This window comes from Sminthopsis crassicaudata, chromosome 1 (assembly GCF_048593235.1).
Source record: "Sminthopsis crassicaudata isolate SCR6 chromosome 1, ASM4859323v1, whole genome shotgun sequence".
Taxonomy (NCBI): domain Eukaryota; kingdom Metazoa; phylum Chordata; class Mammalia; order Dasyuromorphia; family Dasyuridae; genus Sminthopsis; species Sminthopsis crassicaudata.
Window position 1 is genome coordinate 366,766,644 of NC_133617.1, and position 24,091 is coordinate 366,790,734.

Sequence of the window (24,091 nt, forward strand, 5' to 3'; positions counted from 1 at the left end):
AGGAAGGAAGGAAGGAAGGAAGGAAGGAAGGAGGGAAGGAAGGAAGGAAGGAAGGAAGGAAGGAAGGAAGGAAGGAAGGAAGGAAGGAGGGAAGGAAGGAAGGAGGGAGGGAAGGAAGGAGGGAGGGAAGGAAGGAAGGAGGGAAGGAAGGAAGGAAGGAAGGAAGGAAGGAAGGAAGGAGGGAAGGAAGGAAGGAAGGAAGGAAGGAAGGAAGGAAGGAAGGAAGGAAGGAAGGAAGGAAGGAAGGAAGGAAGGAAGGAAGGAGGGAAGGAAGGAAGGAAGGAGGGAAGGAAGGAAGGAAGGAAGGAAGGAAGGAAGGAAGGAAGGAAGGAAGGAAGGAGGGAAGGAAGGAAGGAAGGAAGGAAGGAAGGAAGGAAGGAAGGAAGGAAGGAGTAAAAAAAGAAAGATTGAGTCCTTAATGTCAGAATTGCACGCAAGTCTAAGTAGAAGAAATATTTTAGTCAATCCTCTAATTCAGTCCAAGAGACTGGAGCTTACTAGGTCTACTTGTCCTCTGCTTTTCTGGGTTGTCCTGATACTCTTCTTGTTTTTTCTCTTACCTATCTGATGGTTCCTTTTCAGTTCTTTTCTTTTGATCATCAGTATCATAATCCCTAATTGTGGGAATAACACAAGGCTCTACCCTGGGTCCTCTTTTTTCTAAACACTCCAATTATTTCATCAGGATAGTAGATCTAAATACCATGTCTATGTATTGTCTCTAGATTCCCAGGTGTATATATAGCCAGCCCTTATTTCAATCTTGAGCTCTAGTTGAATATCACCAACTGTCATTTGGATATGAATGGATGTCCTGTAAATATCTAAAACTTCCTTAAAATATTCAAAAGAGAAATCATAGTATTTTTATAATAGAACACATCTCTTTTCCAAACTTTTCTATTTTTAGACATGGCTTTCTTTCCAATCACCCAGCTTTATAACCTCAATGTCACCCTTAGTTCCTCACTCTTCCTCAATTCATATATTCATTTATTTTCTACATTATCTTATAATTTCTACCTCCGCATATCTCATGTTCATCTTTTTATTTCCACTCAGCCATCAGTCTATTTCAGGGCCATTGCATTAGCCTCCTAATTAAGTTCTCTGTCTCAAGTCTTGCACCACTGCCATTTATCCTCCACAGAGCTACTAGTGATTTTTCCAAAACACAATTCTGATCATGTTATCCTATGACTTAAATAAGCTCCACTAAAATTTCCTGGGATCAAATATAAATGTCTCTGTTTTTCATTAACAGTCCTTCACAACTTGGCCCCAACCAGAATTTCTTGCCTTATTATAAATTACTATTCTTTATGTATGCTTTTGTTGTTATTGTTTAGTCATTTTTCAGTTATGTCCAACTCTCTATGACCCTATTTGGGGTTTTCTTGGCAAAGATACTAGAATAGTTTACTCCCTTCCTTTTCCCAGCTCATTTTACAAATGAGAAACCTGGGATCAAATATGGTTAAATGACTTGTCCAGAGTCACACAGTTACTAAGTGTCTAAGGTTAGATCTAAAGTCAGAAAGATAATTCTTCCTGAATCACCTATCTGCTATAGTCCAGCAAACTGGTTCTCTAAGAGTTCCTTAATTATGGTACTTCATAACTCTCTGGCTTTGTTCATCCATGGACTTCCCTCCCTCCTCCCTTCCATGGCTCAGAATCCTTTATTTAATAGCTTCAAAATTTATTTCAAATATTCCTTTTCTTCTGAAGCCTTTCTGGATTCCCCTCTATGTTCTCTTCCCTAAAATACCTAGTCATCTACTTTGAATATATTCTATATGCATTCCCATGTATATATATAATTGTCTCTCCCTTTTAAAATGTAAGCTCCTTAAGAAAAGGCACTATTTCACTTTTGTCTTTGTGTCTCTAACACCTAAGTCACTAACATGTATGTAGAAGTCACCTAATAAATATTTGTTTATTGACTGATTAACATAGGAAGGAGGGAGGAAGAATGTTAAAGAATTTGTAACTTATTGCAGATGACCTAAAAATATATATGAACAGAACATGCTGGGAACTCAGGAGTAATATCATCTTAGGTTTTCATAGGTACTTTCCAGTTTACAAAGTGCTTTTACACACTTTAATTCATTTGATCCTCATAAAAATCTTGTGAAATACTTATGATGGCTTAAGTATTATTATCCACATTTTACAGATCAGGAAACTGACCCTCATTTAGAATAAGCAATTTACTAACAATCATGTAGCTAGTAAGTGGTAGATGCTGTATTAGAATCTAGACCACCAAATTTCAATTCTCTTTTTCCTCTGTAATATAACATTTGATCATTTCTCTCTCTTTTGGACCCAACTTCTTCCCTCAAGTTCAAGGGCAAGATTGCCCAGGCAAACCACATTTGTCAATCTCTCTTTCCTGCCAGAGCCAAAGGGATATCAGCAGTATTGCTATAAGAACCACCAATGATGCAGAGCCATTGATTTCTGAATCGATAAAAATGTTTCCTTGTTGAGCTGGGAATATATCACAGGCTGTTAGTTTTAGCTTAATGCTATCTAGTGACTTGGAGCGTACTGTGCTGGATCCTACTGGGTATACCTGCTGCTCTCTGGGAATGGTAACGACTTTGAAAATGGGAACTCCTTCAGGCTGACATGGTACCATTTAGCATAACTGGGCTTGAGTGACATCTACTAAGAAAGCCAGACTAATCCTTTGGCACCAACACTGGACCCATTCCAGAAAGCCAAAACCATAGCTAAGTGAAAATGAAAAGTGAAAAAGATCAAGTTCCCAGCAAGTTCCCAAGAAAGAATTTTTCAGTACTTTGGAGAGTTCTGAACCTGAATATATTTCTGTGGGTGACTGACATCTACATTAACCAATTTTATAGCTTCAAAAATACCTAAAACCACGCAGCATGGGATTCAAGGCTTACCACAGCCTGGCCCCAGCATTTTTGACCCATTTGCCCCACTGCTTCCAACACATACTTGGCTGCAGTCAAATAGCAGGCAAATATGTGACGCTCCTGATATCATCACTGATAGCCAGAGAGAATCTGGGCTCACATGAGAAATAAAAGGAGCAAAGTACCCTTCTGGGAGGCTGAGTTCTCTCACATTTAATGGAAAGGAATCGGCTTGAGCAAGACTTTGAGCCAAATTGCCACATGTTTTTTGGGGTTTTTTGTTTTTGTTTTTGTTTTTGTTTTGGGGGGGGGTTGGCTTTATTTTGTTACTTCTTTGCTGTGGACTGCCCTCCTAACCCTGATCATCCTTTTTGCTAATTAGTGCCCCAGTCATGAGAAAGATAGAATGGGAAAGTGTGAATGTCCAGTGTAGTTCTCCTCCCTACACAAAAAAAATTTCAAAGTCCATATCCTGCATAAGATGGGACTGTAGCATCATCATTATAGTCAAAGAATAGCATTTCAACATAGGGCCCTGGGGGGTAAAAAAGAAAACTGGACTGAGGCTGGGGTTTTAATCAGGATTGCCACAACATCTATTGTGTTGTATCCATGTATATCCATGGGCAAATTACTTAACCTCTCTGATCTTGCGCTTCTTCATCAGGAAAATGGGAATAATGACACATGTTCTGCCTACCTCAGAATATAGTTGGGAGAAAAGTAATTGAAACCATTAGAATATGAGTTCTTAATATTCTGTTTGAAATATTAAAGTGGAACCAGAAAACACAGGAAGTAGCAGAGAGGCAAATTTTGGTTTGGTATGGTGTTAGAAAAATAGTACTAGCATAGTAGTAGTACTAGTAGTAATAATTATAGTAGTACTAGGAGTAGTATTAGTAGTAACACTAATAGATAGCATTTTTATACACTTTAAGGTTTGCAATTTGCTCCTTGTATTACCTAATTCAATCCTCACAATAATCCTATGCTGTTATTATCCCCATTTTTACAAATAGGGGTGTATCCAGGTCGCATAACTAATTCATACCTCAGGAGCAGATCTCTAACTTGAATTCCAGTGCTCTATCCACTTGTTCAAATGCTAAACAAACTGCCTCTCGATGAGGCAAATTCCCCTTCCACTAAAGGTCTTCTAATGAAAGTTAGATGTTAATCAGGTCATAAATATTAGTTAAGTGTTTATTATTATGCTAAATACTGTGCTAAGTGCAAAAACAGAGAAAGGCAAAAGCTAATCTTCTCAAGAAGCTCACAACTGATCAACTCTGATGGAGGTTCATTTCAACAATGAGGTCAGGCAAATTCCAATAGATTTGTGATGGAGAGAGCCATCTGTACACACAAAAAGGGCTGTGGGGACTGAGTATCGATCACTACATAGTATTTTCACTTTGTTGTTGTTGCTGTTTGTTTGCATTTTGGTTTTTTTTTCTCTTTTTTTCCTTTTTGATCTGATTTTTCTTGCAATATGTTAATTGTAGAAATATGTACAGAAGAATTGCACATGTTAACATATATTGGATTACTTGCTGTCTAAGGAAAGGGATGAGGGGAAGGGTGGGAGAAAAAAATTTGGAACACAAGATTTTGCAAGGGTAAATCTTGAAAACTATCTTTATATATATTTTGGAAATAAAAAGCTATTATTTTAAAAAATAGAAGCTCACATCTGAGGGGGAGACAACATGCTAACATCTATGTACAAACAAGCTATATACAGAATAAACTGGAAATAATCAACAGATGTCCTTTGTAAGATGGTGGTATAAAACTCAAATAGAAACAGATAGTTGGGGGATTGAATATTGTTTTAGAAAACCACAAATTAACATTATTATATTTCTAATATATTTTGTTAAACATTTCCCAAATTCACTTTAATCTGGTTTAGTCTGTGTGACAGGAAGACAAGGACTTTGACATGTCTGTTGTAAGAGTTGTTGAAGGTACACATTATGTGATGAACCAAAAGTCTTCTGATGTCCTTTCCAAACTCTAAGACTGGGCAGAGAAAAACCAAATACTTGGCCAACAGTAGGCCATAAAATAAAAGAAGAAACTCAAAGAACCAGGGGATTGTTAGTGATTGAAATGACGGCAAGAGATCAGTCTCCTAATTTTACAGATAAGGAAACTGAAGCCCTAGGTGGTGATGCCTCCTTTCTTTCACAAGGATACTTATTTAGTCAAAGGTAAAGCCAGGTTTCAGATTTACTGAGTATTAGATTTGGAAGAGACTTTGGAAATCCTCTAGCCAAGGCATTCTTAACTTTGGGTTCAGGGTCAGTGGATGGATTTCAGGGAATCCATGAACTTGGCTGGAGAAAAAAACAAAATCTTTATTTTCACTAATTGAAATTTAGCATTTTCTTCAGGAACAAAAAATTATTCTGAGAAGATACCAGAGATTCTACCAGACAGTCAAAGGAATCCATGACGCAAAATGTTAAAAACCCTTGACCCAGTCCTTTTTTTGCCTTCCTTACAAATAGCATAAATACAGAGTTCACAAAAAGTTAAATGACTTGCCCACCATTACATAGATAGTAAATTCTAGAGTCTTTTGCTTTCCTCCGCAGGAGTTCTAATTTTAGTCTCCCACACTCTTCTCAAAGGGGAAATATAGAAGATAGAATTATAGTGGAAATTATTATAACCCAAGCAAATAAAAATGTATCATCGGAATGCTATCTCTTCTGAAGTCCTATTCTGGTACCTAAACTTGGCATAGAAGTATCTAGGAGCCAGAGAAGAAGAACATATGCTCAGGCAAATATAATCTGGCTTAATATGGAAAGGAGGAAGAGCTGCACATGCTATTAGAGCCCCCCACTTACCCCATCTTCACTGCCCACAACCCCATGTACAAGAGGGATGAGAAGGCTTACATGAATCTTACAGCCACAGCCAGATCTCAAGGTCCTGCTCAATACAGGTTAACATCATAGTCTTATCTGAATTGGCCAAGGTCCACATGGGAAAAAGTGAAAGAACAACTAGTAAAAAAAAAAAAAAAAAAAAAAAAAAAAAAAAAAAAAAAAAAAACTCCAAGGAATGAGCTGAATTGGAAGAAAAAACATGAATCAGAACTGGGAAAACACAGAGAAAAACTGTTAGATAGAAGAGAGAATTCATCAAAGAAAAAGAGAGAAAGAAAAGAAAAATCTGATAGATCTTCACCCTGTTCTTCATCAAGCTCTGATTTTTTTTAGCAGTTATTCAAATTCAGAAGGTGAAGTTAAGAAAAGAGGGGGGAAGAAGTATTGTTCACATAGATCTTCATAATGCTACAATCAGAATCTGAGTCATATAATAAGGACAGTATTAAAAAGAAAAAAGAAAAAAATTGAAAGATGAGCATGAGAGAGAAAAAAATAAAAAGCCTGAGCAAGAAAAGAAGATAAATTCTGAAGATAAATCGGTATTATCTGAATCTTTATCAGAACTAGATCATGTAAAAGTGGCACAAGCAAAGAAAAAGAAAAACAGTGAGAAAGAAATGAGAAAAAAAACAGAAAGGACAAGAGAAGCACACAAAAAAAAAGAAAAGAAAAGAAAAGAAAAAAGAAGAAGAAGAAGAAGAAGAAGAAGAAGAAGAAGAAGAAGAAGAAGAAGAAGAAGAAGAAGAAGAAGAAGAAGAAGAAGAAGAAGAAGAAGAAGAAGAAGAAGAAGAAGAAGAAGAAGAAGAAGAAGAAGAAGAAGAAGAAGAAGAAGAAGAAGAAGAAGAAGAAGAAGAAGAAGAAGAAGAAGAAGAAGAAGAAGAAGAAGAAGAAGAAGAAGAAGAAGAAGAAGAAGAAGAAGAAGAAAAGAAGAAGGCCATTGGATCAGATCCAGAGTCGGCATAACTCAACAATTCTTGAGACCTCCCTGCCAGAAAGTGTAATGTCTAAAGGAAACTTCAACTATGAAATTTAAGGCTTCTGCTACCCAAATATATGAATGCACCTGTGTTTTTAGACCTTAAAATTGCTGGCCTGACAAGGCTATGATTGTTGCCTGTTGCTTATTACATGGGATACATACATTCACTTTCTTTGGTTTGATTTTTCTCCCCAGAAGGTAATATACTCAGGCCCAACTAGTATTTAAGAAATTAGGAAATAAAGTAAAATCTTTTAGATAATAAATATATATTTTTAATTGTCAATAGTATTTTATTTTTTCCAAATGCATATAAAGATAGTTTTCCATATACCTTTTTGTAAGACTTTTGTTGAAATTTTTCTCCCTTCCTCCCTTGCCTCCCCTTTCCCAAAGACAGCAAATAACCTGATATAGATTAAATATGTGTAATTCTTTTAAATATATTTCCATATCTGTCATGTTGTGCAAGAAAAATCAGGACAAAAGGGAAAGAAAAAAAAAGGTGAAAATAGTATGCTTCAATCCTCATTCAGTCTCCATAGTTCTTTCTCTGCATGTAGATAACAGTTTCTACAACAAGTCTATTGGAATTGTCGATGTGGGATCACTACATTGTTGAGAAGAGCCATGTCCATCACAAGTGACCACATAATCTTATTATTGTGTACAATGTTCCTTTGATTCTGCTCACTTCACTCAGCATTAGTTTATGTAAGCCTTTCTAGGCTTTTCTAAAATTAGCCTGTTCAACCTTTCTTAAAGAATAGTACTTTTCCATTACATTCATGTAACCATAATTTTTTCAGCCATTCCCAATTGATGGACATACACTCAATTTCCAGTTCCTTGCCACTACAAAAAAAGACGGCTAGAAACATTTTTGCACACACGGGTCCTTTCCCCTTTTTTTATGATCTCTTTGGGATACAGATCCCATAGAGACAATGCTGGATCAAAGGGTGTGCATAGATTTATATGTAGTCTGTTGGGCACAGTTCCAAATGCTGTCTAGAATGTTGGATCATTTCACAACTTTACCAATACTGTATTAATATCTCAGTTTTCCCACATCCCATCAAACATTTATAATTATATTTTCATTTCAGTTTAGTCAATCTGAGAAGTGTAAAATGGTACCTCAGAATTGTCTTAATTTGTAATTCTCTAATCTGTAGTGATTTAGTGCATTTTTCATATGATGAGAAGTGGCTTTAATTTCTTCATTTGAAAATTATCTATTCATATCCTTTGGGGAATGATTTATATTCTTATAAATTTGAATCACTTCTCTATATATTTTAAAAATGAGGCCTTTATCAGAAACACTGGCTGTAAAAAAACATTTTCCCACTTTTTGCTTCTCTTCTAATCTTGGTTGCATTGGTTTTGTTTGTGCAAAAGCTTTTAAATTTAATGTAATCAAAATTATCCATTTTGCATTTTGTAATGTTCCCTAGATCTTCTTTCATCATAAATTTCTTCCTTCTCCACAGATCCAACAGACAGACTATCCCTTGCTCTCCTAATTTGCTTATAGTTAATACCCTTTATGTCTAAATCACAAATCTATTTCTATCTTGATATAAGATGATTGCTGTTGGTCAATGTCTACTTTCTGTCATGCTATTTTCCAATTTCCCCAGCAATTTTTGTCAAATATTGAATTCTTATCCCAGAAACTGGAGTCTTTGGATTTATCAAATACTAGATTACCAGTCATTGACTATTATGTCTTATGTACCTAACCTATTCCACTGATTCACTACTCTATTTCTTAGCCAGTGCCCAATGGTTTTGATGGTCACTGTTTTATAATATAGTTCATCCCAGTCCATTATAGAACTCAAGCAGTGGTAGCTTATTGTATCTAGCTTTCAGCTCATCATCACCTGCAGTTGCCTTACAGGGCCAGACCAAATGATTTCTAGGACCTTGTACAACCCTCAGGCCTTACATTACTCATGGGCAGGATGTCTCTCATCCCTGGCCTAGGGAATAGAGTGGGATGGGTAGGGGATTGCTATTATTTTACCTAGCTGAATAGTATGCTTTTTTATCCTTAAACATCCTATCTATTTGACCAGGATAGACAGTGTGCTTCTTAGGGAGACTAGGAATTGATAGTGAATAAGGTATTCTGGAGCTCTACTATCTGCTAGCTACTTCAAGTAGCAAAGAAAGATAGCACTTGGCAGCATGAGTAAGCTCCAAAACCTAGGAAATATACCTCCATTTCAATCTTTTTAATATTTTTAGCAGTAGAATATTACATAATTTGAATTAATTTTCATTACACTTTGGAGAGAATCACTTCATACACTGGGATTTTTTGGTATAAGTAGCTAAAATGTTCTGAAATATTTTGCATGTTTTATACTAGTTTAACTAGCTAAATAAATTACATTATAACCAATGACCATTTTTATGCATTATGTTCTGGTTGCATTGTTTCAAGTATTGTAATTCCTTATTTTTGCTATAATAAGTTCATTAGCTATTTAATTGAATACTTGCTGAAAATATTTAGCATGTAAAAATCAAGGTTTGTTTTTTTATATATATTTAATAACTTTATATTGAAGCTAAGTTGCTACGAACAAATTAAGTGGCAGTCTAGTATGTTATATGTCTTGTTACATAAAACAACTGCCAGAATCTTAGTAAATATACCATTGAAAAAGTTTGTTGTCTCTATATATTAATATTGACAAGTCAGGGATTAAAATAAAGTAAGAATGATATGATTGCTATTCTTATGGCATATTTTACTAAGATTGGATGCCTCAAATGTCTGCTGCTGAATTATGTTTACCAGTGATGTTAAAAGGAACCAATAAGTCATTTTTATTTCACACTTTTATAATAAGTTACATAAAATATAATTTACTGTCCATTGTGCCTGTTATAAAAGGTGTTCCAACTGTAGTATCTTAATGTACAGAATATTTTGGTGTGATAAGAGACTGAATAAATGGCTATTTTTTTTAAAAGCTGTGTTCATTTCAGTTCTTTTTGTGTATCACAGAGAAAATGGAAAACCAGAAAACACTTGGGAGATCAATTGCATAACAGCCCCTCTGTATCTCCAACTGTCCAGCAGTGAGCGAACAGGTTTCTTAAAAGATATTTTGCGTCCTCTAATAACACCATGCATCAGATCATTAAGTATGTTTCATCTTTAGAGCTGTAGACACTTAATCATTTCTTGAAATGGCTATGATGCTGGCACCAACCAAGAGATAGGACATTTAAGAATGACATTTTATATACAAATTAACCATTTCTGAAAGTGGTCTTCTGTAACAAAAATGTTTAAAAAAGATAAGTATAGGATATTATTTGTATTACTATAAAAGTACTGATTTTAATATGTATTTTTAAAAATCCCCTTTTTTGTTAGCTGTCTTATGTTCAAATTATTTTGGCCAAGCTTTGCAGACTTGTCCAGGAACAGTAATCATTAATGCCAGATATGTTGGTTTTATTTGCCTTGGGTATTTATGTATTACCTGGGACAATCATTATTTTTGTGTTGCACTGCAGTGTTAACTATCAAGAAAACAAGTCAGACAATTTTATTGTTTATCTGATTACTATCTTTAATAGTCTTTCAATAAAAGGTACAGGAAGAAAAAAAAAGAAAGAAAGGATTAGTATGGCAGTTTAGTGGTGAGTTGTCCATCCATGATTTTTAGACCAGCTTAACTAAGTCCCAAGAGGCTTCTCAGCAGGTTGACCACAGGGTGATGAGTGTTTTGGCCAGTTGTGAGGACTATCTATTAAGGAACAGAGGGATTGTAGTTTGCATCAGTGATGGGAATACCCATGGTGATTTAACCAGAGATCCTTAGTCAGGATAATTGTTAATTGTTCTTTCAGTGAATACTTGCCTTTACTTTTGCTTCCTCAAATTTGTAGAAATAATAAAAGTTATACTACACGAGATCAGGCCAAAATATAAACAGGTTCAATGAGGTTTGAATGTATTTACTGATTAAACAATTAATTGCAATATAATCAGGGATATACTGTTAAGTGTTCAATAATTGACTTCTTGTGGGGAGAAATGTCAGCATGACACATTTTTCCATAAAGAAGGTCAAATTTGGGCTGGGCTTTGAAGGAAAGACAGGATTTGAAGAAGGAGAAGGAGAGCAGATGAAAGGAATGTGGTAAGAAAAATCAGAAATGAGACTGTGTTTTGGGGAGAAAGGCAATGAAAGGAATTAAATGTTTGTATAGAGTAGTAGAGGAAGTAAGATCGGAAAGGTCAGGATGTCAAAGGTCTTCATGGCCAGTCTCAGAAGTCATGAGGAAGCCACCTTAGGGTCTAGGGCAGGGAAGAGATATAATGAAAGTGGAACAGGGCAAAGTACTCCCTTAGATCAAACAGTGGAGTCTACTAGAGAGAAAAGGGCAGGTGGTCCTTCTAACTCTCTGCTCACTTAGCATAGCAGAGACATGATCCCCTTTTTCACTCAATGACTGCCTGAATAAACTTTAAATCATACCACTTTGCTTGTTATCTTTATTATTTCTCCCTATGCTAAAAAGTTCCTCAGATTTGTTATAAAAGAGTCTCTGAAACTCACTGCCCACTGCACTTTCCAAAGGCATCGGATAACTGAGCTCAATCTTATTTGAAAACCAAGCCCAAGTGCCTTCCAGGCTGGGACATAGTGTCCCTAGAGCCCAGGCTCCTCCTCCTCCAACCCCTCTCCCCTCACAGTCATCCCATCTCCTAAAGATGTGGGGTTTCAGAAGCCCATCTCATCACCTTCCTTTTAGTCTCCTTGTCAGTGTTCCTTCCCTCCTCCAAGCGTTCCAAGGTAATTTTAAAGAATACCTCATTTAGCTTTCATTTGCTCTGGCCTGGCTTCCCCATAAATCAGAACTGAAGGAGAACTTGAGAGGACTGAGCTAATCAAGACTTCAATCTCAAAAAATGTTTAAATATAAATCAAAATAGTTGAAGGCTCTCCAGAGCTTCAATTTTCTTTGAAAGCCTAGTTTGTCTTGCTTGCTTTTTTTCTGCTCTGAATTTCATTCCAGCACCCTCAGTGACATTTCCTAAGTATTTTTAGAAGTTTTCTTTGAGTGGAACATGAAGCAATACAAAAGTGACGTGTCTCTTGACCCAGGCTGGGGAAGGGAGGGTCTGATGGTGTCTCTTGGGAGCTAAAGAAACTTCATATTTCAGAAATTGCATCCTGACAAAGCATGAACTAATGGGATTCAATGGAAAGAGTTCTGCCACCAGAGTCATGGGACTTGGCTTCAAGTCCCCCTCTGTTGTCTCCTTGGTCAAGTCACTTAATTTCCCCAAATCTTTGTTGGTTTATCTCTAAAAAGAAGGGATTAGACCAGATGAACTCTGAGATTTCTTTCAGTTTTGTGTTTAAATTTGGTTTAAGTTTCATTTGGTTTTCAGCTGAGGAAAGGCTCAACAAAACATGACTTTTATTATCTGTCCCATAATAAATCCTGAGCAGTTTCTCACAGTTCTTTCCTTCGCTCTAGCTTTAGAAGCCCATGACTTTGTGATTGAGGGTATCATTAAATCTCTTAGTATCTTCCTTCTTTTCTTCCCCTCTCCTTTCACACCATGTTTTCTAGAACACTTCTCTACTATGGATCTAAAAACTGGACTAGAAATCCCCAAGTATTAGAGTATAAAGAACAAAACAATTTAGTTTTTAAATCAGTATTCTAATAAGCCAATATTTTAAGCACCCAAGAAATGGATGGAACCTAAAAAAGCTTCTACTGTTCTTGTTACTTGGCTTCTTTTTAAATATAACTAGATTTAATCCTTTTCCCCTGAGAAATTTAGAAATGAAGGCAGGAGAGATAAAGATAAATATAACATAAGCACAGGTAATCTTCTATGCCTTTTTTTAAAGGAACAGAGGGAAATCAATTATTACATCATCACATATTAACTGAGTACTTACTGTGAGCCCAGAAATACACTAAATCCAGTCCTAATCCCTGTTCCTAATTCTAGCTAGATGGGGCCTATTATGGGCACACTGAATCCTAAATAATCAAGTGGCTGATTTCGTAGCTTGGGAATGTGTTCAGGTAGCATCTTTCTAGGAATGAACTGTGCAGTAGCACCCTGAATAGATCCCTGTCTGTGGAATTTAAAGGAAGAGTAAATTGGAGGGGGGAAAGGCGGAGAAATATGAGAGACTGAGTCTCTCTATCCAAAGTATTAAGCTTTTTAAAGTTTAGTTTAAGAAATATGATTCTAATAATCTTTTGGGTTAATTTCTATACCAGTAATAGGAATCTTTACCCAGCATGACTGAAAAGTGGGTTAACTCACAAAAATTTGGTACATTAGTAAATTGGATAATTTAATGGAGCCCCTGGAGGCAAGTCTTGAATTTTGGTAAAACATTAACTGTGGAAATGTTAATAAGAAGTTTCACTGTGTCCATAAAAGTTATATAATCATATATAATTATATAAATTATTTGACAATTTTGAAGAGAGTTTAACATAAATTGTCTCATTTAAAATATTACAATGTCTGCATAAGATAGATAAGGCAGATATCAGCCACATATAACTGGAAAGAATACTAAGTCTCAATAAGGTAAAAAGTAAGTAACCTCAATAAAGTTAAGCAATTTGTCCATAGTCACTCATCACGATTTTGTCAGAGCTAGATATATCTCTCAACTGGCAGTCCAGCATTCTTTTCTATTTGACCATGCTAACGCTTTGTGTGGTATTTTTAAAAATATGTAATAGGCATAGATGTTTGCAAATGAAGCCTTTTTGCCTCCTCACTCATAACTAAGTTTGCTCAAAATAAAAATTAACAACAAAAATAGAAATAAAAACAAAAAACCTCCCACTCTCCTCAAAAACCTTCAATGTGTCTCTATTACTAACAAGAAAAAATTTATATTTCTCACATTAACACTCTCCCCACTCAGATCCTAAATCTGCCTATTGCTTTGACTAGATTTGAAGGAAACAGTCACAGGGCAAGCGAGGAAGAAGGAGATGGTTGTGGGATTAAGAACTATATGAAAAGAATAAGATGATAAAATAGAAGCTAGAGGATATCACAATTTTGCCGTGGGCCAATTTTAATTTTGTACAATATTGTGTGAAATACAATATTTTCTTTTGAGGTAAGATGCTCTGAGAGATGATAACAATCGCTTTGCTTTTTACCTAGTGGTTTAGTGGAACACATGACCAGTGGTTCATGCATATGATATTTCCTTTTTCAACTAATCCCAGGAAACATGGCAATCCAGGTTTTAAAAAAAAATTTTTCGATTAACAAAAATTATATTTTGTATTCTCCCATGTCCAACTTAAAAAAAGAAAAAGCCCATTGTAGCAAATATGTATAGTAAAGCAAATCAAAATCTTGCATTAGCCATTTCTAAAAACAAAAAACAAACCAAAAATTTTTTTTTCTCATTCTGCACCCTGAGTCCATTATCTCTTTGTAAAGAAGTGGGATAACTTACTTCAACATCAGTTTTCTGGACTAATTGATCCATTAAGTTGGTCACTGCATTCATCAGAGATTTTAGGATTTTCAAAGCTCTTTATGTATATTGTTCCCCTGTTTTTCCTATCTCATTCTATTTCAAGTCATATAAGTCTTGCCAGGTTTTAGTAAAACCATCTATTTTATCATTGCTTATGGCATAATAGTATTCTATTACATTTATATACCATAACTTTTTCAGAAATTCCACAATCTCAGTCGAAAGAACACAAAATAACTCTTCCTAGTATGCATTGTAAGTCTGATACAATGACAAAAGGTAGATCATAGGTGGTTTGACATGTCTAGATCAAAACTATTTTCTGGGTTATCAAGTCTCAGCTATTGATCAATGCTTATATCAAAACAGAAACTGCAAGATTTCAGATTCAAAAGCGATTTCCATCTGTTGGGAGTTTCCTTGTAATCCTGCCTGAAGGCAGAGGAATAGTCAAGTTGGCTTTTTAAGATTCCAGTCTAGCTATAGGATTCTGTGATTAAAAACATCTGACCTTATCCAGGAAATGCTCAATAAGCAGAAGTTTTTATCTTTCTTCCTGCTTACTGACCTAAAGAATGTCTGCAATATGGACATATACAGCATGGAAGGACAGAAATACCCTGAGAAACTAAGAAAGCCAACTACCTGGTCAAATGTCTGTGCTACCAAAGTCAAGTGATTTCCAGTTCTTGCTCCCAAGAAACTGTGAATTGTGACCTATGTCAGCCAAATGGCTTTTCTCTAGTAATGGATAAATAACAAGCACTATACTAGGCACTGAAATCTCAAAGGCCTTCCAACACAAAAGTTTACAACTGGGGGGAGATGCTGAGAAAGGAACAGGCTTGAGTCCTACCTTCAAGGACCTCACACTCAGATGGAAATGTGAAAGAACTGCTGAATCTTTCCCAAGCTGAGCACAGAAGTGCTGGGGGTGCATATTACCAAGATGAATAGGACAATCAAAGCCAGATGCAGTTGATCAGGGAAGATTCCATGACGAAGGTATTGCCTGAACAGAGCTTGGGAGAAGAAGGGATCTCATTTGATGCAAAGAGAATAAAATCATTCAGACATTGCACAAGCTGCCAGTCCCCCAAATCTAAAATGCTGTCTCTCTTCACCTCTGCCTTTTGTATATAACCCCTCACTCTCTTTGAAGCTCTGCTCCTTCAAGAGACCTTTCTTCTTCCCATTGTTAGCAATTAATTCCCCCTCATCCCTAATCACTTTGTCTTATTTGTATCTAGCATTTGATTATCTGTGAGCATCCTATACCTCTCTGTCCACTCACCCCAAATCCCATTGAAAAGAAAGCAACTAAATATCAGGGATTGTCTGACTTTTGTTTTTGTGTTCCCCATCTGTAGAAAGATGTCTGGCACAGAGTAGGTGCTTAATGAATGCTTGGTGATTGATTGATTGATTGATTGATTCAGCATGGAAAAGTGTATGTTGGTGGATGAGGACAAACTTGGGTTCCAGTCAGTAGGAACTAAACAGTGCTTAAATACTTCGTAAATCTTCCATTTTACTGATGTGGTGATCAAGGCAAGGTCTTTACTTTTTCAAAAGTTCTGGTCCTGATTTTGTTGCTTGCCAGTTGTTTGACATGGACAAGTGACTTAATTAATAGCTGTTATACTTGACAAAGTGCTTTCTACACAGCAATGCTATAAGGTTGCTATAGGATTATAAACCTTGTCTAGATGGAGAAAATGAGGCTATGAGAGCTTAAGTGATTTGCCCAAAGGAGCACAGGTTGTTTTTCTCAAAGTTGGAATGAGAATACAGGTCTCTGTGATTTCCTCCAGTTTCTCATGTTTGTATTTTGTTTGTATTTAGTTGTTGCATGTTGTCACTTCATTCGATTATAAGTTCATTGAAAGCAAGGACTGTCTTTTGCTTTTATTTTTATTTCCAACACTGTCATAGGTCTGGAGTTGGGTAAACTATATCCTAATTTTTGAAAGGGAAGAGAAGTTGGATTTAGTAAATTATAAGACCCATGCTCAGCAAAATATTCAAGTGGATTATTAAAAGTATAGTTTGAAAGGTATTCATCAACAAGTAATGACAAAATAATGTAAGAGGAAACTCTTTTGGCAATTACTAGACTGATAAATCAAGGAATGTCTACAGATAAGGAATATCCACATTTTAGCAAGATTTTTGACCATTTCTACACAGCAGTATCCTAAGAGAAAGGATGGAGAGGTGATAAATAATAATGTAGTTGAGTATTCAGAAATGATTTGATAACTAGACCCTAATTAAAGTGATTAATAGATTCTTATCACCTTGTAAATCCATATCTAGTAGAATCCCAGTAGATTGCTACTGGATTTAGTTCTTGCACCTGTGATGTTCAACATTTGGTTCCTTCCAAATTTGAGATGCTATTATTTCAACAATTTTAGTACATATTAATAGCAATTAGCTATGTGATCTTGAACAAATTATTTACACACTGTGTGGCTTTTTCTTCATCTGCAAAATTATGCATGCAAGAAACTAAAACATAGTTAGAAAAAAGGTGCTTAAAATCTTGTTTGGGAAGATAAAACATACATAAAAGTGCTTAAATTCTTTAATAGATGTGGTTACTAAGGTAAGGTCCTTAATTTTTCAACCTGTATAACTCTTACACATGATACTTCATACATTCTCCATGTTCAGAGGAGCTCTCCATAGTAAAAAGAACTAGAAAACTAGATGTAGAATAAAAAAATTCATTTTTGGACATGACTAATTTAGGAATATATTTTGTTTGTGCTTACTGGAGTTCCTTGCATTTCTTTTATTTTCTGTCTTTTCTTTCTTCCTTTCATTTTAGTTAATGAGAAAGAGAGAAGACAAAATGTTTGCTAATAGAAATAATAATTGAAAAAAATTTAAATTCTTGATAATAAAGTGAATGCTTGAATGAATGAATTGAATTTAAATAAAAATTTAAATGCTTGATAGTAGAAAAATAATTTTGAAAATATTAAAAAACATTTTATAAAGATCAGCTTTCTTCAATAAAAAAGGCTTATGTATAAAACTATTAGGGGGCAGCTAGGTGGTGAAATGGATAGAGCACCAGCCTTGAATTCAGGAGGACCCGAGTTCAAATCTGGTCTCAGGAACTTAACACTTCCTAAATGTGTGACCCTGGGCAGGTCACTTAACCCCAGCCTCAGGGGGAAAAAAAAAAAACCCAAACTATTCAGTGATTACCTCTTGTCTATAAAAGACAATGTCCATTTCTTTGCCTTCCCTGGAGCATCCAACTGCTGACTCAATCTTATTTTTACCTACTCTTCAAAATATCCCTCATCTTCAACAAGGGTGATCACCACTGTCTCTCACAAACATATCATGCTCATAACCACTCTATTCTGATCTTCACCTTCTTCCTTTTCAACCACCTATTTTAGCAATCAATAAATCAACTATTTATTCAATTCATACTGGGTGTCAGGAACTGGACATATAAAGAAAATAATTCAACAATCACTTTCCTACATTCTATTAAGTCCACCTCCACTATGAAACTTTCCTTGAAAAATGTATTATGTCAGCCCTTATTTCCTCTCTTCTGAAGAAAATTGGGCACTGAAGATATCACACAAATTTAGTGCTTAATTATGAATTTTCTTGTACATTTGTATGGTTTATCATTGCTTTAGTTCTGTTAGTTTTATGTCCTTAGCAAACCTCCATGAGTAGAAATCCAGCTCTTTCTCTCCCTCCCCACCCCTGCCAACACAATCCCTAATAATGGTAAGCATATATAGTAAATGGCCAAAAGGTACTTATTAGTTGATTAGCCAAACATACTAATTATTTGAAAATTAAAGAAGCATATTCCATATAGGGGCTCTAAAATAAGAATCAGGAAGACATGAATTCTAGTGTTAATTCTGTTTTTAGCTAGTTATTTGACACAGGCAAATTAAAACTGAACTAATAGCTCCCATTTATATAGCACATTATACTTTACAAAGCCCTTTCTTCACACCTGAGACTCTAAGAATCTATTTGCCTAAGATTGTGCTTCTCAAGCTTGGCATCTGAATTTAGATCTCTATGATTCTCTTCAATTTCTCCTATATGTGTCTTGTCTGTACATAGTTGTTACATATGTTCCCTCCCATTATACCAGGAGATTCTTGAAAGTAGACACTGGTTTTTTTGTTTTGTTTTGTTTTGGTTTTGCCTTTATTTTTATCTTCAATACTTAGCACAGTGCCTGGTACAAAGTAAGTAGTTCATAAAGACTGATCCTCTTCCTCCTCTTCCATTCCAGTCCAGGGTTTTGTCCATTATGTACACCAAATTTCAACCTCTCAGTCTCACTTTTCTTATTCTCAAAAAGAAGTTAATAAGAAAACATAGGCTTCTTCATGAGAATATTTTAAGGATAATTTGGGATATTAGGTTTGGAAACCTTTTGGAACTCTGTGCAAATTCAAGGAATTAATGTTAGTTACTATCTTCATTATCATTATTATTATATAAGAGGCATTCAGATCTTGGAGATAATGGTGTTCTGTAGGCTTCAGTTTTATGCATCTTATTTAATCTCTAGTGGGTTTTAGTATTTACAATCATATTTAGCAATGTTCCCTTCCCAAGGACAAAAATAACAACAACAACAACAACAACAACAACAATAAAATGAAATGAAAATGGGATAATCATGATAAAAATTGTTCATACTTGTATGGTATTTTAAGGTTTGCAAAGCATCACACAGATGTAATTTCATTTCAATGAATGAGATTAGATTTGTGGTCCAAAGCACCCCTCTACTTTCAGGCAAATGCTGAGCTTTAAAGATATTGGGGATTTGGAAATAGTCTAATTATCCAACCTACTCTAATAGATTTTATATAGACTTTAATACCAAATCTAGCCTCAAGGGCTGGGTTTGATGAAAGGGAACTCATGAGATCTATGCTCTTACCTTCAAGTCAACATATATAAGTTGCTCCCAGAATGTTAGGGCAGTTAGGTGACACAGTGATAGAATACCAACCCTAGAGTCAGGAAGATCCATTTATTTTCCTGCATTTAAATATGACTAAGGATGCATACTGGCTGTGTGACTCTGGGCAAGTCACTTAACTCTTCTTGCCTCAGTTTCCTCATCTATAAAATGAGTTGGAGAAGGAAATAAACTCCAGTATCTTTGCCAAGAAAAAACCCAAAATGGAATTATGAAGAGTTAGACACAGCTGAACAGCAATTGAATTATAACGACTCTCAGGACCCTTGTGTCTAAAGTTATTCAGAGAAATTTACTCTAGTCAATCATTTCAGTGTTTATCAATCCATTCTATCAAGTTCAGTGTTCCTTTAAGATCTTTGGGGGAACAATAACTCCAGAATTTTACAAGACTTTGAGAAGGTACTGATATGCATAGTTTCTTAATCTTGAATGCATTTTTGATCTGATGCCACGATGAACCCATGTTTACTGAATCCCATTCTCATACTCTTTCTCTCTCTTTACTTCTCCCTCTTTTTTCTCTCCCTCTCTCTTCCTCTTTCTCTCCTTCTCCCTCTCTCTTTTTTCTTTCTCTATCCCTATTTCTCTCTTTCTTTGTCTCTCCCTGTCTCTCTGTGTGTCTGGGTCTGGGTCTCTACTATCTCTCTGTCTCTCTCTCTCTCTCTCTGTCTCTCTCTCTCTGTATATATATATATATATATATATATATATATTCCTATATGAATATATGCTATATATACATATATATCCATGTGTGTGTGTCATCCTCACATCTGTCTTCTTCTCTTATACTCTGGGAAGTATATTACAACATTTTTTCTAGTTTAATACTATTTTATAGAAAAGGAAACTGAAGTGAAATGGCCCAAGGTCACACAACTGATAAGTGGAAAAGATAGAACTGAAACCCAGATCTGAAACAATTCCTGTGTTCTTTTCACTCTACTTCCCAGTTTTTCTGACTTTTTAAAGCAAGTTTTCTAATCTGCCTTTCTTTCCCTTGCCTCAGATTTCTCTTCTGGTTTGATTGAATTGGTGAAACATCTACACCATGGCCTCAGTTTTCCTCAGTTATCATCACTGGAACCCTGGCTCCTGAGCCCTCTGCTTTGGATCTTTCTGTCATTCTGACACCTTTTTCATCATGTCTTTCCTGGAATACCTTTTCTTTCTCTAGACTCCATAGGAAACATGTTCAATTTCAACTTTATCTCACATGATTTTTTTAAAAGCACTAAATTATGATCCTACCAATTGGAGTCAGAAGACCTAGATCAAGTCCAGTGCTTAACATTAAATCATTAACCTTTCTGAGTCTCAGGTTATTTATATGTAAATTGTAAGGACTGGTTTAGGTGATCTCGAAAGTTCTGCCCTGCTTTAACTCCTATATGGAAGTAATGTCATGGAAAACAAAACAAAACAAAACAAAACATGGGCTTGGACTGACTTAAATTCCACTTTTGATTCTTCTGTTTGTGTCTGTTCATTGCCACATCATGTACTTGTCTGTCCATTTCCTCATCTGTACTATGAGATTCAGAAGAACAAGAGTATATACCCATAGCATTGGTGTTGGTCTCAAGTGAAATCATGTATCATATAGTACTTTGCAGACTTGACAAACTGACATATATTTGTCAATTAATATGGATGACCAATCCTTTAAAAATCACATGTCATCTCTTTCAGGAAACCTTTATTTATATACTTTGGAGAAAGTTTTCTTCCTCAGACTACACCTAATAGTTTTGTTTTTACATCTCTTTAATGCCTTTATCACATAAAATTGTATATTTTCCATATTTATACCTGGCATATAGTAGGTGTTTAATACCTGTTTGCCAAATGAATGATTGCTTGATTTGCCTTACCTACTTACAAGATTGTAAGGTTCATCACTGACCATGTCTTATCTATTTCTGGTGACCAATATAGAGCTCTGCAGACAGGGTTGGTGAATATAATTGTATTATAAAACAAACAGTCGTCTAGGATTTGCATAGGAAAGAGCTAGGAGATTAGGTCTGGAAGATGGGTGAGAAGTGTAATGAAAGGGCCTTTAGACCAAGAAGAAGACTTTGTCCCATGAGCAACTGGGAGTTATTGAAGGGTGCTGAGCAGGAAAGGCAGACTAACCGATTAAAGCTAAGCTTTAAAAAGATTAAATTCATGATCCTGTGCAGAACATTGGTCGGATGTGGGAGGGAAATAGGAAACTAAAATGAAAAGGCAAAAAGCCAAAATGAATAAGAGAAACACCTGCAAGTGTCTACAGATTAGGAGGTAATTTTCCTTTCACCCACTGATTCTTAAGCAAAGAGAAGTTCCAGTCACATAGAACTTGAGAAAAATAACCAAAGTGGCCCCATGTCTCAATCCAGATGATCAGCCAGCCAAACTCCCACTTGTCAGCCTTTAGAAAACCCAATGCTATCTGAATAGACATCCATGATGCTTAGGGAATCATAAGGACAGCTTCTGGACCTTTTGGGAAGAAAGCAATCTTAACTTCCCTAACGTTTACTTAAAAGTTTTTCTTGCAACATAAGATACTTTTTTCTGCACTTAGAAGCCAACAGAACCTTGATTCTTGTCCAAATTCTGTGACTGTTCTGTGATCTCAATAGTGTAACTCTATGTGGAAACAGTAATGGTTCTGCTGTCCTAGAATCCTAACTGGATTCTTAAGCCCTTCATAAGCTAACCCCCTTTTGTCCCGCCTCTATTCTTATAGGGTTATCTTGTATACATATTCTTCAATTCAGTGACACTGGATTCTTAGCTGTTTCATGGACAGGATACACCATCTCTCAGCTCCAGGCAATCTCTCTGACTGTCCCCCATAAGTACAATGTTCTCCTTTCTCCATTCCAACTACTGACCTCCCTGACTTTCCATTAAGTTCCAATTAAAATTCCATTTTCTACAGGAAGCCTTCCTAAAGCCTCAATTTCAGTGCCTTCTCTCTATTAATTATCTTCTATTAATCTTGTATATAGTTTCTTTTGTATATATTTGTTTACATGTTGTCCCTCCCACCATTAGATTATAAGCTCTTTCAGAGCAGGGAATGTTTTTTCTTTCTTATTTAATACTTATTTAACATATTACCTGGTATATAGAAGATGCTTAATAAATATTTGTTGAGCTGAATTGATCCTGTTACTACAACCTCTTTAGACCTCAGTTTCCTCATTTGTAAAAGAAGAGCTTTGGGCTAGTTTTATATGGCCAGAAAAGACAAATCATTCTTTACCCTTCAGAATCTGTATTAAACTACTTCCTCTCTCAGATGTCAAACTTCTGATCTAGGCTTTGTTTTTTTAAAGCATGAGGCAGCATTTTAAAGCAGCACCTTTGGAGTAAAAGTGAGGAATGTGTGTGGGTTTTTCTCTCTGATTAAGGCCTCTGACTCATTAAAAAAAAAAAAAAAAAAAAAAACAGAAATCATAAGACACATATATAAGAAGCAATTTAGAGTGATGCTTCTTATTTTAAAAGAAAACCAGAAACATAAAAATATTCCAGTCATTCTGAGTCACTGTCAGATGAGCTCTTATGCTGAGTTTGAATCTTGTCCTGCAGTTATCTATTAAGACCTCAAACAAGTTACTTAACTGCTCAAAGTCCCTATTTTTCTATCTGTAAAATGGGGATAATGATGATATTTAGACTAGCTACTTCCTAAAGTTATTTTGAGAAAAGCACTTTTTAAAACACTATTGAAATTCAAATTATTATAATCTGCTGAACCATTTAGATGAAAAAACAAAATCTGATTCAGTAAATTATCAACTGAATAGAACTAACTGGGATGTTTAAAAGGGGCCTTAGCTATACTCAAGTTCCATTGTTCTCAAAGTGTGGTCCAGGTGATCTCCGAGAGTCCTGGAGACCCTTTTTAGGAGGTCTCGGAGGCCAAAACTATTTTTAAAATAATCCTAAGATGCTTTAATTTCTAACATGGAAACTGTCCAGCTCCATTAGACTGTGAACTCTTTGAAAGCAGGAACTATCTTTTTGTCTGGCTTTCTATTCCCAGAACAGTGCCTGGCACATGGTAGATACTAATAAATGTTTGATTGACCAACCAACAATGTATTTTTCTCTTCTGTTAATTCTATTTCTGTCTCTCCTATCTCTTGCATTAGCATGCAAGTTCCTAACATTCCAGATTCTTTATTTAATCTTAACTTTGTTGTTGAAATGGATGTTTCCTATGGGTTTAAAACTACTTTCTATTAAATTAGGAAAATTCTAAAGGTTTGAAATCATTCTGTTCTCTTTACCACTATAATAGAGATCTGGCTAGTCTACCCTTGGGCTTGATAAAGGAATCTTGGGCCTTAGAAATCATGTCACTTACCTGAGTCTAGTACCCATAGTCTGATCTCATTAAGTGAGGTATCATGATTCAGTGGACTAGGAGTTAGGAGACCTGAAATATAGTTCCAGTTGTACTCTAATTTGTTATGTGATCTTAGACAAGGTGTTTAAAGTGTGGGTCTTACTGTAGAAATTATGAAATTATGAGAGAAGGGAAAGAGAGAGAGAGAGAGAGAGAGAGAGAGAGAGAGAGAGAGAGAGAGAGAGAGAGAGACAGACTACAAAACTAATTCTAGGAGACAAATATAGCCTTAATATCTTTTTTTATGATGAAATAACTTAGAACCATATTATTAATAAATATTGATTCAAAAATTTTTAAATTAAATCTTGTCAAAATATAGAAATTTATTTTTAAAACCATTCATTATGAACAAGTTGGACTTATA

General features: G+C 35.5%; 1 protein-coding gene and 1 pseudogene across 4 annotated transcripts in view; both read left to right on the plus strand.

The window, feature by feature from the left end:
* The window catches only part of SLC14A2 (solute carrier family 14 member 2), a 679,109-nt gene that overhangs the window by 524,647 nt on the left and 130,371 nt on the right, over positions 1-24,091 (plus strand). The window lies entirely within an intron of this gene.
* Positions 5,448-6,842, plus strand: LOC141550014 (uncharacterized; annotated as a pseudogene).